The sequence below is a fragment of the Gopherus evgoodei genome, chromosome 19 (assembly GCF_007399415.2).
Source record: "Gopherus evgoodei ecotype Sinaloan lineage chromosome 19, rGopEvg1_v1.p, whole genome shotgun sequence".
NCBI lineage: Eukaryota > Metazoa > Chordata > Testudines > Testudinidae > Gopherus > Gopherus evgoodei.
This window is the reverse complement of record NC_044340.1, coordinates 8,214,134-8,230,843: the sequence shown is the minus strand read 5'-3', so window position 1 is coordinate 8,230,843 and position 16,710 is coordinate 8,214,134. Positions and strand designations below refer to the sequence as shown.

Here is a 16,710-nt window from a genome sequence, read left to right as displayed (position 1 = left end):
AGTTGCATCCAAATGTTATGTTTTTTTCTATGCACAAAGAATAAAATGCTCTCAGTAACAGTCACCTTTATTTTAGTCCAACAACAACAACAAAATAGAACAGGAGCAAAGTGTCTAAGAGAGAGCACAATGTGTGTGCCTACAGCGTTCTGCATTCAACTGAACACAACATGGCTCCCTATTTCTGCAGATATCAAAATCTTTTGAGATTTAAAGGTGCAGTAGATAAGATGTTGCTTGACCATTTACATATTTAAATATGCTACCTGTGTACATGTATTTCCAAGAGATAATTTTGGTCCATCTCTGAATTAGTATCATTTCTCTCTTGTGCTGGCTTAAATACCTAGATTCCCTGTTTCAAGCTCAGTTATTGGGAAATGATTAATAGTGCAAAATCATAGCCCCTGCTCTCCAGAAATCTGAGCACTTTACACACATTTGTTAAAACTCACAGTCCCTCGGTGAGGTAGAGAAGCGCTAACCCCATATTACAGATGTGGAAAGCAAGGCACTGAGTGGTGAAGTGATTTGCCCAAGATCTTATAGTGAGTCTGCAGCAAAGCTTGGAAAGAACCCAGAACTTTCACCTTTCAAACAAAGGCCATCCCATTTTTAAACCCACTCTCACTCACCATCCAGGCCTCCCTACTGGTAATTTATTTCCCAGTAGTGACTCTCCCTGCACCACTTACACCCAAACTTGCCATTCCCTCATTTATTTATTTATTTGGGGTTGGTGGGGAGGGAGAAGAACCACATAGATCTTGCGGCGTTTACTACAACCCTATTGCTTGGGGGAACAGTCAGCAGAAGCAATTTCCAGAGGCATAGCCCTGTGCTGCTTGCTATCAGATAAATGGGTTGGTCTCATACCTGTGGCTCAGCATTCTCCTGAAAAGCCCTCTGGCTAGCAGATGGCTGGTGAGAAGATTAATGTGGGGGCTACATTTTTAAAAGTACAGTTCAATTCATGTCAGAGGTGAGTCCAAAACAAACTCACGGCTGAGCACCTTTTAAGATACACTGAGGAAGTCAGATTTCAACTTTTTGGGTTGTGCCTCTGTCTACATAGGCTTGGAAGGGTTAGAGAGTTTAAAATCGATAAATATCAATTTCACTGTGTACTCAAACTGTTGAAAAAAATATTTCCATCTGTCAAGGCTATTTCCCCACTCTGGCACTTTGAGTGCAGAAGGTAGGGGCCCGCAAGGATTCTAAAAATTAATACTGGCCACTCCAGGCTTGTATTAAACCCTCAAGCTTTTCTCTGACCTTAGATTGGTAGATGCTGCCACCACCCAAGTGCAGAACTCCTTTGAGAGCCCAGGAAGGCGCACTTGGGAATTCCTTCCTGTGTGGTTCCCTCAAGCCCTTTCATCCTCTCTCTGAGGAAGAGCGGAGAAAGAAGAAAGGGAAATCAGCTGTTGCCACCAGCTAATTAAAACAACTTGCACACAAACCTCCTAAGACACAAAAAATCCAATTCTGTTCTTAAAAAAAGGTAAATTTTATTAATAAAAAAAGAAAAAAATACATCTGGGAACTCAGGCTATTGCTAGATTTTAAAAGAGCAACTACAAGGATTAAGCACCAAGAATAGCTTTCTTGAGGTCCAGCTTAAAGGTTATAAGCAAAACAAAGCACCTGGGGTTAGCACAGAGGCAGTGGTGTAGCCAGATGGAGGGAAAATAAAAATAAAAATAGGCACCACCCACTGCAGTGCTTTTACTCACCTGGCGGTGCTCTGGGTCTTCGGCAGTGGGTCCTTAACTAGCTCTGGGTGTCTTCGGTGGCACTGAAGGACCCGCTGCCAAAATGCTGCCAAAGACCCACAGAGTGACTGAAGGTCCCGCTGAAGATCCGGAGCACCTCCAGGTGAGTAAAATAGAGTGCTGCAGTGGGTGGCGCCTTTTTTTTTTTTTTTTTTTAAATCTCTCTTCCGGGTGAAGTAAAAAGATGCCAAGAAATTGACAAGGCTCAGTGGGGGAGCAGCCGCTGCCCCACTCCCCCCCAGCTATGCTACTGCACAGAGGAGTCCACAAGCCATAAAGAAATAAAAAGAGATAAACCTAATTGTGTCTTCCTCGACATTTCCTGATCTACTTAGATATCTGGGTTTCAAATGAGTAGTTTCTAGGTGTGATATTGAGGATTTTTCATACCTGGCCCCAAGCTTTTTACAGCATAGCTCTGCCCTGTCCGCCTCTCCCTGGGAGAACAGACAGACAGACAAAAGGAGTCTTTGTTTCAATTTTTAAAAGTGCTAGCCTTCCCATTGGCTCTTTTGGCCAGGCGCCCACTCACTTTCTTTTGCCTATGCATAGCAATGAGACTTTTTTACCCTTTACAGGTAGGGCAATTAGAGAACCACTACTAAGAGGGATTTTATAGCTACTGGTTGGCTGGATGTCCATAAAAGAGAGTTACCCCCCCCCTTCATTTATCACACCATCATAATAATTAAAATTTACAGAGAGGCAAAAACTGTGCTGCTTGAAAACTTAAGAGTTTGATTTAAGGATATTTACTTGGTATATTTTACCATGTGACGTTGACAGCTTGTGCTTTATAAACTGTTAACTTTCTGGAATCAATGTCTACTGTCATTAAATAATAATTGTCTGACTCTCCCATAATTTCCTACAACTGTAAAAAAATTAAAAGTGGATACAAAACTGAAGAAAAAGAAAAGAAAAGATTATTTTTAATCAGTATTATCTATTGACATCCTAAAAAAAAATAAATGCTGAATTCTGCCAAACCTGCGTGTACATGAAGGAATGTGGATGCCATTTCATTTCTGGACATTTGATTAATAGAAACACTCGAGTCAGCTCCAAATTGTTTTCCCCAACACCCTCCCCCTCCCCACACACACCACCCACAGCCATGCATCGAGTGGTACAGGATCTTCACGATGACCACTAAATCTCTGTGCCTGGTGGATAATAACATATGCTGTTTATGGAGAGAGAGGAATATTTGTAGTCACAGCTGTCATAACGTTTCTTCCCAGATCTGGACCTTAGCATCCAAAATATGGGTGTTAGCATGAAAACCTCCAAGCTTAGTTACCAGCTTGGACCTGGTAATTGCTGCCACCAGCCAGGAATTACACGGTGCCTAGCTCACTGTGGTCTCCCCAAAACCTTCCCAGGGGACCTCAAGACCCAGATTCCTTGAGTCTCACCACAAAGGGGAATAAACCATCTCCCTTCTACCTCTTCCCCTCCAGGTGTTCCCTCCCTGGGTTCCTGGAGAGATATACAGATTCAAGCTCCGTGAATCTAAACAGAGGGATTCCACCCTGCCTGCTTCAAGTCCTTGAAACACAAGTACCGAGAGATCTAACCTCTCTCCCCCCTCACCCAGAGGGTATACAAAGTCAGGCTTAGTAAATCTAACACAAAGAGATTTTTCCCCCTGACTTCTTCCTCCCACCAATTCCCTGGTGAGCTGCAGACTCAATTCCCTGGAGTCCCCACTAAAGAAAAACTCCAACAGGTCTTAAAAAGAAAGCTTTATATAAAAGAAAGAAAAAGGACATAAAATGGTCTCTGTATTAAGGTGACAATATACAGGGTCAATTGCTTAAAAGAAAAATGAATAAACAGCCTTATCCAAAAAGAATACACTCCAGCAACTACACACATGTAAATACAAAAAAACAATATAAACCTATTGTCTTACTATCCTTGTACTTACAACTTGGAAACAGAAGATTAGAAAGCCTGGAGATAGAAAAATCACTCTCAAAGCCGAGAGGGTCACCGAACCACGACAAAGAACAAAGAACTCACACCCAAAACTTCCCTCCACCCAGATTTGAAAAAGTCTTGTTTCCCGATTGGTCCTCTGGTCAGGTGTTTCAGGTTACTGTTTGTTAACCCTTTTATAGGTGAAAGAGACATTAACCCTTAGCTATCTGTTTATGACAACAGCGGATAAATGAGTGCTGGATGTAACAAATTTAATAGCATGAATTATTCACAGATACAGTCAGGATTGCCATCTTGTTACACAACAGTCGCAGCAGGGATTATTAATTTATAACTACAGCTAATGAACTTTTATGGGAGGCTTGTTTGGTTAACAGTGGAGATGCTCTGGAAGGCTCCTCGGGAACTCCCTGCCCCCACTCCTACAGTTCAACCCTGAGACACTGAATTCAGGTACCAAACTCCTCAGTTGACTGAAGATGTACTCTCTCCCCTCGGGCTGGGCCACAAAGAGGTGGCACTATGAGCCGGCTCCTTTAGGCCTGAATCCTGCATCAGATTTGCTTGTGTGGGCCTCTGCACCTGTACAGAGAGCCAGTGGGATTTTGCAGCTGCAGATCCCAACACAGGATTAGGGCCTAAATTTGGATAGCTTCCAAACCACCGTCATCTTCTGCTCTACAAGCATGGTGAAGACAGCACCAATACGCTGTACACCCAGGCCTCTTTAATGACCTTTGCTCTGACTAACCCAGCCCTTTTACAGGCAGCTCAGAAAGTCAGATGAGACTTGCTGGACCCTGCATCTTGGGGAGCAGGAGTACAGCCCTTTGGGAAGGCCACCAGCCAGAGCTGGAGCAAAGCATTCTGGGCCCCAGGCTCGCTCGACATTCTCCCCTATGACTCCACTCCTGCTGGGGTGACCAGATGTTCCAATTTTATAGGGACAGTCCTGATTTTTGGGTCTTTTTCTTACATAGGCTCCTATTACCCCCAACCCTGTCCCAATTTTTTCACACTTGCTGTCTGGTCACCCCAACTCCTGCACCGTGGGGCTCCAACCTTCCTCAGCTTGGCAGTGACCAGCTACACAAGAACCATCAGCTGTGTTGGTGAGGGACATGGCACCACTCCTTGGCTGGCTCTTCCTGGAGCTCTGCTCCCTGTATACACCGCTGTCTCAGACGACAGAAGATTCAGCCCCCACCCACCTGAGCATAGGACTAAGTGTGTGTGGGTGGGTGGAGGCCTTGTCTGCCCCCCCCCCCCTTGCTACAATGGGGCATGGCAACAGAAAGCTGCCACTCCCCCTCATGCCCACTACAGGGCTCTATTGGGGTGCTCTTAGTGTGGGCATCCCAGAGAAACAGATTTCAGAAATCATTGGGGTTGTTTATACCTTTGGAGATATTGGTTCAGGCAGACACTGCTGCACCAGTTGCACTTTCATTTCTTCACCTCCCCATGGTGGAAGAGACATTATCGGCAGGGCTGGTATGTGTATATATTATTATGGTTGTCTCCTCCCCACTCTGCTGAGGTGGCACAGAGGAGGAAGGTGCCTGATTTAAGTGGAGGGGGGGAAAGTAAAGCAGAGTAGAAGACTCCGAGGAGTTTTGGGGGAAGCAGAACTAAAGGCTGGTGGGGGTTGAGGAGGAGAGGGATTGTCTGGGCAAGGACCCTGGGAGACATTGCTGTGTGTATGGATAGGAGAGAAAAAGACAGTGAGATCAGCTAAGAAACCCGGGTGCCAGTAAGGGTGCTGGGGCTGTCTAGACAAAGACACTGGGACAAGGAGCTAGGGTGGGGCATTGAGACTGGCTGAGGAGCTCAGGGAGGGAAACTAGAAGCCTGTGAGACGGAGCAATGGGGGCAGAGGGTGCAACTACAGGCTGGATGAGAAGGAGAGGGAGAGAGAGGAGTGACCTGGAAGGGGGAAGCTGCGACTAACTGCACAAGGAGATTTGGACTGAGACAAGAAGATCTGAAATGAAGGCTAGGGGCTTGTCTACACATGCAAAATCAATCTGGAATAAGGTAGTATGTGAATTTAAAGTGATTAATTACTCCTAGGGCTAAGATTTTGTAACAGATATTTTTAGTAAAATATCATGAACAGGTGACAGGTAATAAAGAAAAATTCACAGAAGCCTGTGATGTGTCGGTGACTTTTACTAAAAAAAAAAAGTCTGTGACAAAATAAGGAGGGAGAAGGCTCCAGCAACTATCGCTGCTGGGGCACCATGCCCCCCGTGGCAGTTCAGTTGCTCCAGAGGGCCCCCAGCCATCCACAGGGGCCGGGAGCTGCGGGTCCTCACCTGACTGCTCCAGCCCTGCTGCCCCAGGGCTGAAGTCATGGTGGTCCCTGAAATGCCTGGATTCATGACCTCTGTGACAGAAATCATAGCCTTAACTATCCCTGATTATTTCAGAATAAAAGCATCTACATGTGGAGTTAGAGTGCCTTATTCTGAATTAGCTTAATCCACTCCCATAGATGGAGTTAATCAGGAATCACTATTCTGAAATAACTCCCACTGTGGACAAGCCCTAAAACTGGTATGAGAAACTGGAGGCATGGAGACAGGGGCTAGTTAGATGAAGACTATGGTATTGGGATGAGGAACTTGGAGTGGGGAAGATACAGAAGTAGGGAAGGTTGGAGAGGATGCGGCAGGGAACAGGCAGAAGTGTCTGGAACTACTTTGCCCTCTCCAGCCTGTAATGGCACCCATGTTTCCTCAGTCTCACCTTCCTCTGTCATCAGCAACATTCCTTTTTTATTGCAGGCTGTGTGTTCTGAGGATTTCCCCAGCAAATATCTGTGAAACCAATGGGCAATTTGTCCCAACCCCCCTGAGTCCTGGGCCATATCGAGGATGACAAGTTACTATTATTATCAATTACTCCAATAGCTCAAGTAGCACTAAAAAGGTTCCAGCCCAGCTGATGATCCATGTAGGTGTCAAGATAATCATAGAAGATTAGGGTTGGAAGGGACCTCAGGAGGTCATCTAGTCCATCTCCGTACTCAAAGCAGGACCAACACCAACTAAATCATCCCAGCCAGGGCTGTGTCAAGCCAGGCCTTAAAAACCTCTAAGGATGGAGATTCCACCACCTCCCTAGGTAACACATTCCAGTGCTTCACCACCCTCCTAGTGAAATAGTGTTTCCTAATATCCAATCTAGACCTCTCCCACTGCAACTTGAGACCATTCTCCTTGTTCTGTCATCTGCCACCACTGAGAACAGCCGAGCTCCATCCTCTTTGGAACCCCCCTTCAGGTATTTGAAGGCTGCTATCAAATCCTGCCCCGCCTTCTCTTCTGCAGACTAAATAAGCCCAGTTGCATCAGTCTTCCCTCACAAGTCATGTGTCCCAGCCCCTTAATCATTTTCATTGCCCTCTGCCGGACTCTCTCCAACTTGTCCACACTCTTTCTATAGAGGGAGGACCAAATGATGTGACATGATCAGAACTGGTAGGCAAGGTCCCATGGGAAGAAAATCTCAGGGAAAAAGGAATTCAGGATAGCTGGAAGATTCTCAGAAAGACAATATTAAACGTTGCAACAGCATACTATCCCGATGCAAAGGGAAGACAGGAAGAATAGGAAGGTCCAATGTGGCTCTACTAGGAGCTTTCTGATGACCTGAAGATCAAAAAGGAATCCTATAAAAAGGGGAAACATGGACAAATTGCTAAGGATGCGCACAAAGGAATAGCAGAAACATGTAGGGACAAAATCAAAAAGGCTAAGGCACAAAATGAGTTACATCTTGCAAGGGACAGAAAAGGTAATAAGGAGAGATTCCTTACAAACATTCAGAGCAAGAGAAAGATTAACAAAAGTCTAGAACTCACAACACGTGACATCAGGAAGGCTGAAGTATTTAATGCCTATTTTGCTGCAGTCTTCTCAAGATCCCCTCCAGCCCTACATTTCTCTGATTCTAGATCACTTACCCACAAAGGGGGGCAAAATAAGGTTGCGCACACAACTTTAATGGTGGCATTTACTCTTTTTCAAATGACTGACCTTTGCAACCTGAATAATGTTCTTTTAACTCAGTTTGTGCGCACGTAACATATTTAAGATGAGAGCTGAGATCGTCATATGACTCCAGGAGCCCTACACTTAGCTTATTGTGCCTGTACTTTAACATGGCCCTGGCAAGAGACCCCATTTTAATGAATTCCTGCTTGTGTGCATCTCATCATCTGCAAAAAAATTGAGGTTACCTACAAATTCCTGTTAAAGTACCTTTAAGTCTCTTTTTGAGCATTTTTACAGAACACTGTTTATTCTGATAAACAGGCTGATGGTTGGAGCGTATGCATCTTCACACGCATTATTCACCCAATAGATGGCTGACGCAGGAAATCAATCTTCATACAGTAGGAACTCAATTCACATTAATGACCGCAAGGTCCTTTATAATGTACTATAATCTATTTTGTAAAGCTATTTCAGATGGAGTAATACCAATCCTTGTAACAGACCTGGCTCTGCTGTTAACTCTTTGCTCATGTGTGGGGAGATGCTGAAAACTGCAAAGAATTCAGGCTGGGGAGGATCAAGACCAGGGTTTTTGAGAGTGACTAGTGATTTTGGGTGTCTGGCTTTGAAACATTTTTAAGGAGCCTGATTTTCAGAGGCCAGGTACTCAGCACTTCCCCCAAACCTGGCCCCTCTCAGGTGTCTCAGGTTGGGCATTCAAGAACAGACGCATCCAAAGATCATCATTGGGTTTTGAAAGCCTTGGTCCTCATATGTAGCAGAGAAAAGATGTGTTACTGACCCATCAAAACAGCTATCCCTCTCTGTCTGGTGAAGATGCATTTCTGGCACTTGCAAAAAGTCTGTGTTTGACCTAGTTAGAAGCCACTTTGTGGTACGGCACAAATCACTGGTTGGTGACCCAGTTTGGGTCAGTTCTGCTAACAGTCACCTCCACTAAAACATCTCTGCATGCTACAATGAAGCGAGCTACAATCTGATATCCCTCCTTCCCCCACTTCCCTAAGTCAAATAGAAGAATTTGCCTTCCCCAGTTTTCATCTACCCTTAGCAACATTTTAACCACACCCTAGCTGTTAGCAAACAGCATTGATAGCTGCCATCATGACTCTGGCCATTAAGATCATCACTGCACAACTGGGGCACTACTGCCACAGCCACTAGGGTGACCAGATGTCTTGATTTTATAGGGACAGTCCCAATTTTTGGGTCTTTTTCTTATACAGGTTCCTATTACCCCTCACCCCCGTCACGATTTTCACATTTGCTGTCTGGTCACCTTAGCTTCTGCTACCAATAAAATCCACAGGAACAGCAACAGCCTCCAGATTAACTGCATTTTTAACAGCATCTCATCTTCCTCGGGCCAGGCCCCACTTCCAGGGCCTGTCTCTTGACCCTGTTGATTTTTACTGCAGCAGAGTCTGGCCAATGGAATCCACAAAACTAACACGTGTGCCCCAGGACCATCCATCTGCTTCTTCCACTCATGTGTTGCCATTAGAGACTACGTCCTCCTCCCAATCACATTGCCACCATACCTTTCCCCGCAAGTCCTCCCAATGAGAATTCTCCCTATGAGCCCCTTATAATAAATAATAATAGGAGATATACCTATCTCCTAGAACTGGAAGTTACCTTGAAAGGTCATTGAGTCCAGCCCCCTGCCTTCACTAGCAGGACCAAGTACTGATTTTTGACCCAGATCCCTAAGTGGCCCCCTCAAGGACTGAACTCACAACCCTGGGTTTAGCAGACCAAGGCTCAAACCACTGAGCTATCCCTCCCCCCACCTGCCTAAACCCACCTGTATGCCCCACTCAACCCTTCCCCTCCTCCCCCTGCCACAGCTGTCCTTCCCTCCCCATGTTGACCGTCCCCTACCTTTTCTGTGCTGAAAGGAAACACATCACTATCCATTTAACCTTATGAAAGAGCTAATTCCAGGGAACTGACTCTGCCCCTGAAATTACTATGGCTTTAGTCTGTTTTCCTCCAGCATTAAACAAATAGTAATTTGCAGCTGTGTCTAAAGTCATTTCCTTCAGTGCAAGGAGAAGTATTTGTTCTCGCTGCCTGGATTTGGTGAGTGGAGTGTGTGCAATGAACCAGAGGCGTTTGTGTTTTGCTAATGCTACATGTGGTTTAAAGATACAAATCCCTCTCCCAATTCTGCAAATACCAAGAAAGTGAGAAGATTAATGATCTAGCCAGGCCGGAAATTCCCCATGTCAGGGCTTTTAGCCATATGAAAGGCAGTATTAGCATTCAGTGCTATCAGCAGGCAAGAGAAGTGACTGTGGTCAGCATCTGTGTGAGGAGGCAGCAGCTGGAAGGGCAAGACTCACTGCTGAATTGTCACCTGCAGAAGGTGCTGCACGAAGAAACATAAGAATCCTGCTCTTCAGGGAGATGGGACTTGGGGTATTGGGATGGCAGTGCCAGTGATCACAGGCCTGGCTCTGCTGCAGACAAAGGGTCTGTTTACACTGCGGTCAGAGGTGTGGCTGCAGGATGCGTACCCAGGCTAGCTAGCTCAAACAATGTCAGTGAAGCCACGGCAGCATGGATTGTGCGTCATTTCCTGGGGCCCTGGGTTTGTACTCAAATGGCTAGCCTGTGCTGCCTGGCCTCGCTGCTATTGTTATTGGAGTTAGATCAAAACTAGCTCAGGTATATCTACATGTGTTACGGAGGCATCTCTGATTGCAGTATAGACAGACCCTTCCATACTCCGTCCATGACCTGCCTTTCACTGCCCTGTCACAATCTTCCCAACAGCCCCCTCTAAGTTCTGTAACCTGAGTACGAAGGAGTTGGGGCTCCCCTCAATAATGCACATTGCATTGTAAACCTGGGCCCAGATTTAGGTTTAAGCCCCAAACCCCTACTGTTTAAACCCAGTTTGTCCGATTCAGGTCTGCAAGCAGCTCAGGACCTGGGCCCTAGGACCTGCCCAGAAGGGTGGATCTGAGCCCGAGTCCTGCTGTGACTCAGGTCCAAGCCTTGGCATTTTGCAGTGTGGATGCAGCCCTAGTCGGGCATGTACAGTGCAATATGGATGGATTAGCACAGCTGTGAGACTTGGGTCTGGTAATTGCAAACCCAGGCTTACAATGCAGCATAGATGCTCAAGCACAGCCTTGGAAACACCAAGTCCACAAGCCCAGGTATGTCTACAATGAAGTGTAGACATATCCACAGAAACATCCAGCTCCCACCCTGCCAGGCACTGAGGTAAACAGAAGAAGAGACAAGAACACACCCCTCTCTGCCTCACTCTTACCATCACCGGTCTCTCACTGCACCACCCCACCTCCCACACCAACCCCCTTTAACTTCTGTAACCTCAGTATGAAGGTGGCGGGGCTTGTCTCAAAACAGGCACTAGTTCCACTGGCATATCATCAAGGACCCCCTTTACCACCCAGCACATCACACCAAAACTTTGCTGCTTCAGTACCCAATTCATGTTGCACAGCTATCCTGAAATTTGCAAGATTTGGGATTACATAGGGATTTGGTCAAATCATTCAGTCTCTCAGTGCCTCAATTTCCCCATCTGCAAAATGGGTACAACAGCACTGCCATCCTTCCATTGTTTGTTTGCCTTGTCCATGTGAACCCCCATCCTGCAATCAGACCAGCTACTGCAATGACCTGGGCCTGTGCAGAGGCCCCGTTGAGGTCACAAGTGCAAGAGTCTGTACGAATGAATCTCACTACAGTTAGGTGTTTCAGCCCATTAGGAGGCTGGGATTGTCTTGTACCATATTTGTACAGCACCTAATACAATGAGGCCCTGATTCTAAGTGCTATTACTTGTGTGACAGTGGGCCAAGTCAGAGACTTGGGGGGGAGGGGAGCACTGCTAGGCTGGGGTCTGCACATGTACGTGTGCATGCACGCGCACACACACACACACTTCTTGCCCCATAGAGCTTAACAGTCTACTTGAGAGGGGTGCCTTCAGGTGGTACCATGCTACTGATGTGTTAATATTATTAACAAGAACCGTAGCTTGTGGATATGCAGGTATCATTTTGTTTTCTGTGTACTGCACCTTTAAATGTAAGGTTCCTCTGCTGGGGGAATAGCATGGTGAGGGGGTTTAGGAAGGGATCTCAGAAGGACCCATGAGCCAGAGCAGAACATGCATTTGTTCTTCATCTTAATCTAAAGCAAGAGCCCCCTAGCTGGGAAGGACATGTTTGGCTCTAGGACAAGCAACTGTTTTAGAAATGCACCATGACAATGTAACCAACACCTAGTGGTTATGTGCATCAGGCTAGGGGATACAACCACTTCCTACAGTACAACTAGGGTAGGGGCTGCTATCTGGTGCTCCAAAGCCAGGATTTGGCCTCCCACTTAGGAGGTGTCTCTCCCTCTCTGCGAACACCCTGCAAAGGCAACATTCTAGCCCTTTCTATCCCCCTTACCTCCAAGAGAAGGTCACTGTCTTCCTTGAGGCCATCTTTGCTTTCTGGAAACACAGAGGCTTTTCCTCTTGCTCTGTCTTTTCCAAAGGGAAGCCAATCATCTCCCTAAAAAGAAAGAAAAAAGGGCATACAGCTAGGGGAACTCAGAATGGCAGGCAGACTAGACAAGGCGCCAAGAGAGCACAGAACCAAGCTTTCTGGCAAAGAAGTGACTACCCCTGCTGTGTAACCACAGTACACAAGACCTCAGCTAAGCCTGAAAGAATGGTTCTTTTCTGCCCAGGGTTCAAACTTACTCAGCTTTCAACTGAACAAGCAAAAAAACTCACCTCCAAAGTCCTTTAGTCCCCAGCTAGCTGCTCCCTTCATTGCAAACGGATATCAGAAATCACCAAAACAGGGCTGTAACTTCCACCTGCAACTCTGTTCCCTCAGCAGCAATCAAGGGTTAATTCTCTCCAGCTGGGTTAATTGGCAGAGATGATGAGTGCCACCAGCCAGCCCTCGCTACTTCTTAACCCCTTATTGGCCCTGAGTACATTCCTAGGGATTGGGGGAAGCTAGCTGAAAATTAGTGTGTGATTTTGTGAGAAAATTTAAAATTAATTTCTAGAGAAAGTAGGTAGGTGAGGTAATATTGTTTTACCAACTTCTATTGGTAAGAGACAAGCTTACATAGAGCTCTTTCACCAACAGAAGTTGGTCTAATAAAAGATATTACGTCAGCCACTTTATCTCTCTAATTTTCTGGGACCAACAGGGCAACAACAATGCTACAAACTCATTTCTGGGCTGTGCCTCTCAAAAGGGAGCTTTTGTTTATTCCAATTTTTTTCCTCACAAAAACTTGTATTGAGAATTTTTGGTTTTGAAAATCTTCCATCCCCCCCGGTCTTTTAGTTTTTCTCCTTTGAAAAGAAAAGGGAGATGGAGTGGGGGCAAAACCCATTTTTTTCATGTTTGCTTTTGGTTGAAAAAACTGAATCTATTTTGGAAAAGGGAAAAATGATTCATTCACAAAAAATTCAAGCAGTTCTATGGAGGGGTATTAGGACCATTGCCTGTGATAGTCTTGGGTAGGGTGACTTCTTCCCTGAATCCCAGTGGGCCCCACACTAAATGGGCAACATGGCAGAGTGTGGCATTTCTACGGGCAGGTTCACTGAATGCATTACACAGGATTTTCATTTTTAATGATTGCTGATGACCTCACATTGGATCTAATCTATTCTTCCAAACTATCCATTGTGGCTATTCCTAGTACATCCATCACTGTAACAAAACTTGGCCTTACAGAATACTTTTCATGCATAGAGCTCAAAGTGCTTTACACAGGAGGTCAACATCATTACCTCCATTTTACAGATAGGGAACCTGAGGCACAGAGATGAAATGACCTGGCCAAAGTCGAGCAAAAATCCAGGGACAAAATTGGGATTAGAACCCAGGTCTCCTGAGTCCTAGTCCACTACTGTAACCACTAAACATCACTGCCTTCTTTAGTTTGTGTCACCAGATTATCTTGTTAAATCTGCAGTGCCACTGACCTCCCAGATGTCTGGTATTAGGGTTTTGTTTTTGTCCGTTCCATTGGAAGACATGTTCTTCTGTCTTGCACATACTTTGTTCTCTTTCTGTTGGCCCAATGGGATCTCATTAGTCTGACAGACAGGAGAATTTGGCTCATTAATAGAAAGAATATTTGCTCCTCCTATTCATAAGCAAAGTTTGGAAGGTTTAGCAGGGTTTTCTGACCTATATTCCAGGCTTTGGTGTTTAGAACTCTCAGGCACCAGGGTCATATGTGGGCGACCCCTGCTCAAAAGGAGCAGCATAATGACAAGGGCCCCACTGTGAAAGGTGATGTGTTGTATCCTCATTAGAGATGAGCAAATAATTCACTTTTCAGTTTGAGGGCTGAACCAAAATAAATAATTAAGTTAATTGGTTCATTTCAAACCTAAACTGATTTTTTTTCTCACCGAAATAGAAAAAAACCCAAAACAAACAAACAAACATACATCTTGGATTAAAAAAAACACATCCATAAGGAAACAAAACACCTCAACAATTTTTTTTTAATTTTGTTTTTTAGTTTTTGGGTGTCTTTCACCTTTTAAAAAAGTAAATAAATACAGCTACATTTCTAAATGAAATGTCATTTGGAAACAAACAGTCAAATGGGTTATTTCAAATTGGCTGAAATGAAGCATTTTGTCTTTTAAAAAATCATTTTTTTCTGCAGAAACTCTTCACCACCTTCAGCCCAAATTCCCAGATAATTTTGGTGCTCCCAAAATGTGTTTTGGTAAACTTATTATTTACCAAAGAAATTTGCCCAGCTGTAATCTTTGACTCCCTCCAAAGTCATGATTTGGCCAAGTCAGAGCAGCCACATGGGTATTGAGGGTACTCAACATCTGGTCTGATCAAAATCCAAACTTCCCCAGCTTAGTGGGAATTTGGACCTGGTGTTCTAGTTTATGCAATAATGGAAAAAGGGCCAAGTTGCAAACATCAGATGTGGATCCAGATCCAAAGCCCTTTGATATCAGATTTTCAGTGTAGGCCCTTCCTACTCTGAATATTGTGAACGTGACCATATGCTGAGTGATTGCCGGTGACTTAACTCTGCAGTGCTGGCTGTGCTCATTTCGGGACACCAACAACATAATTGCAAATGAACAAAGGCTCCTAGGAACCCCATTCCTGGGGCATTTGCAGATACTGGTGTATCATAGTCAGCAGTCTGACCAAAATTTCCCTGCATTTATTTAGCTGGTGTAACACAATGAAAATTCCTGGTTCACCACTGAGCTACTATATGCCTTCTTTAAAAACAAACTTGCGTGTTTAGAAATTCCTCAAGAGTTGCATCTCCTAGCATTTAAGTTTTCATCAGCATTTTCCTGGAGCCTTTTGTTTTGTCAGCTGGATGCTGACAGTATAATTGTCCTTGCAATGTGCTGCTCTGTCAGTTTCGGAAGTGCTGATCTCCCTCTCTAGTGTTTAAGTTCCCCAAGCCTAGATGCCCATTACTATATCTCTCTCACATTAAAGATGTGTCCTGCAGCTCAGACCTTTATCTACCTGTGGCTCACACACAAGCCGCTAGGAGCTCTCTCGTGCTAACTGAGTTACATGGGGATTTACTCAGTGATGGTGCAATGTACAATAGGGAGTGGTTCCATCACAGTCGAAGGGGAACAGGTTAGATAGGACCCTCTCACTTCTGGATCCATGACCAGCCCATGCAGTCTAATTCTCAACTCCTCAGACTGGCTAGGACTCTGCAGACTGCACTTCAGACCCGAGGGACTTAATGCCATGTGCAGAGCAGCCTGGGGCACAGAGATTAGCTTTCAGCATCACGAGCATAACAAGTGAATATGTTTAGGAATCCCTGAAGCCCCAGAAAGCTCTGCATAACTCAGCCCAGGGGACAAACTCTCCAAGGTGCTGGGGTGGACTCTGAAGTGTGTTGGCCATGATGGAGTGGAAACTCTAAGGGCTGGTCTACACTATGGGGGAAAATTGATCTTAGATACGCAACTTCAGCTACGTGAATAACGTAGCTGAAGTCGAAGTATCTAAGATCGAATTACTCACCGTCCTCACGGCGCGGGATCGATGTCCGCGGCTCCCCCTGTCGATTCCGCAACTCCGTTCGGGTTGATGGAGTTACGGAATCGATATAAGCGCGTTCGGGGATCGATATATCGCGTCTAGATGAGACACGATATATCGATCCCCGAGCAATTGATTGCTACCCGCCGATAAGGTGGGTAGTGAAGACGTACCCTAGGATGCGATAGCTAAGGGCTGCAGTGCATTTGGAGAGTTGTGTACTCACTAAGCTCCAAACAGCAAAGAGGGGTTGCAGGTTCATTACTGCACATGGGCACAGTGGAGGGGGTGGAAGGCCCTGTCTGAACTCTGTCTGATTTTGGTCAATGCTATTAATCTTTGAGAATTAGTATGAAAGATAACAACAGAGCAACCATTATTTCCTGGCACTGAAAATGCCTTTGGGCACCACTTCCACAGCTGTTTCCTTGAGTGGAAGTTTTTGAGTCTAACCACACCCTTGCAAAATAGATCTCATTTGCCTTTACATTTAGATGCAAAAAAGAAAGTCTATAGACACCTGGGTGCGTGCAGATCTGAATACATTGCCTGAGTAGCCAAGCCATTCACACTGTGTATTAATGGTCACTCCATACTCCATATTGCCAGGAAAGGCACATGCTGCATCAGCATAGCTCCTTCTAGTGAATTTAGCTTCAGGCATTTGTACAAGGAAGATAATTAAAGGGATCCATAAATCAAAGGGAGAAAGATTTTGGAAGGACAAAAAAGAACCTAACCACCATGCACACAGTACAGTATAATATCCAGAGAGTTTCTTTCCGAGCATTGCAGCACATCACAAGCAGCATGCTGAGACTCGACTAGAGAATCCAGAGGGGAGATGGTTGATCTCTGGGTGGTGGAGTGGCTTTAGATTGCTCAGCTTGACAT

General features: G+C 45.2%; 1 long non-coding RNA gene across 1 annotated transcript; it reads left to right on the top strand.

Moving 5' to 3' along the window:
- Window positions 1–3,855: 3,855 nt before the first annotated feature.
- On the top strand, window positions 3,856–12,964 carry LOC115637234. The gene is made up of 3 exons (XR_003997209.1): window positions 3,856–3,866; window positions 6,512–6,518; window positions 12,871–12,964. It is a non-coding gene; the product is annotated as an uncharacterized LOC115637234 (long non-coding RNA).
- Window positions 12,965–16,710: the final 3,746 nt, after the last annotated feature.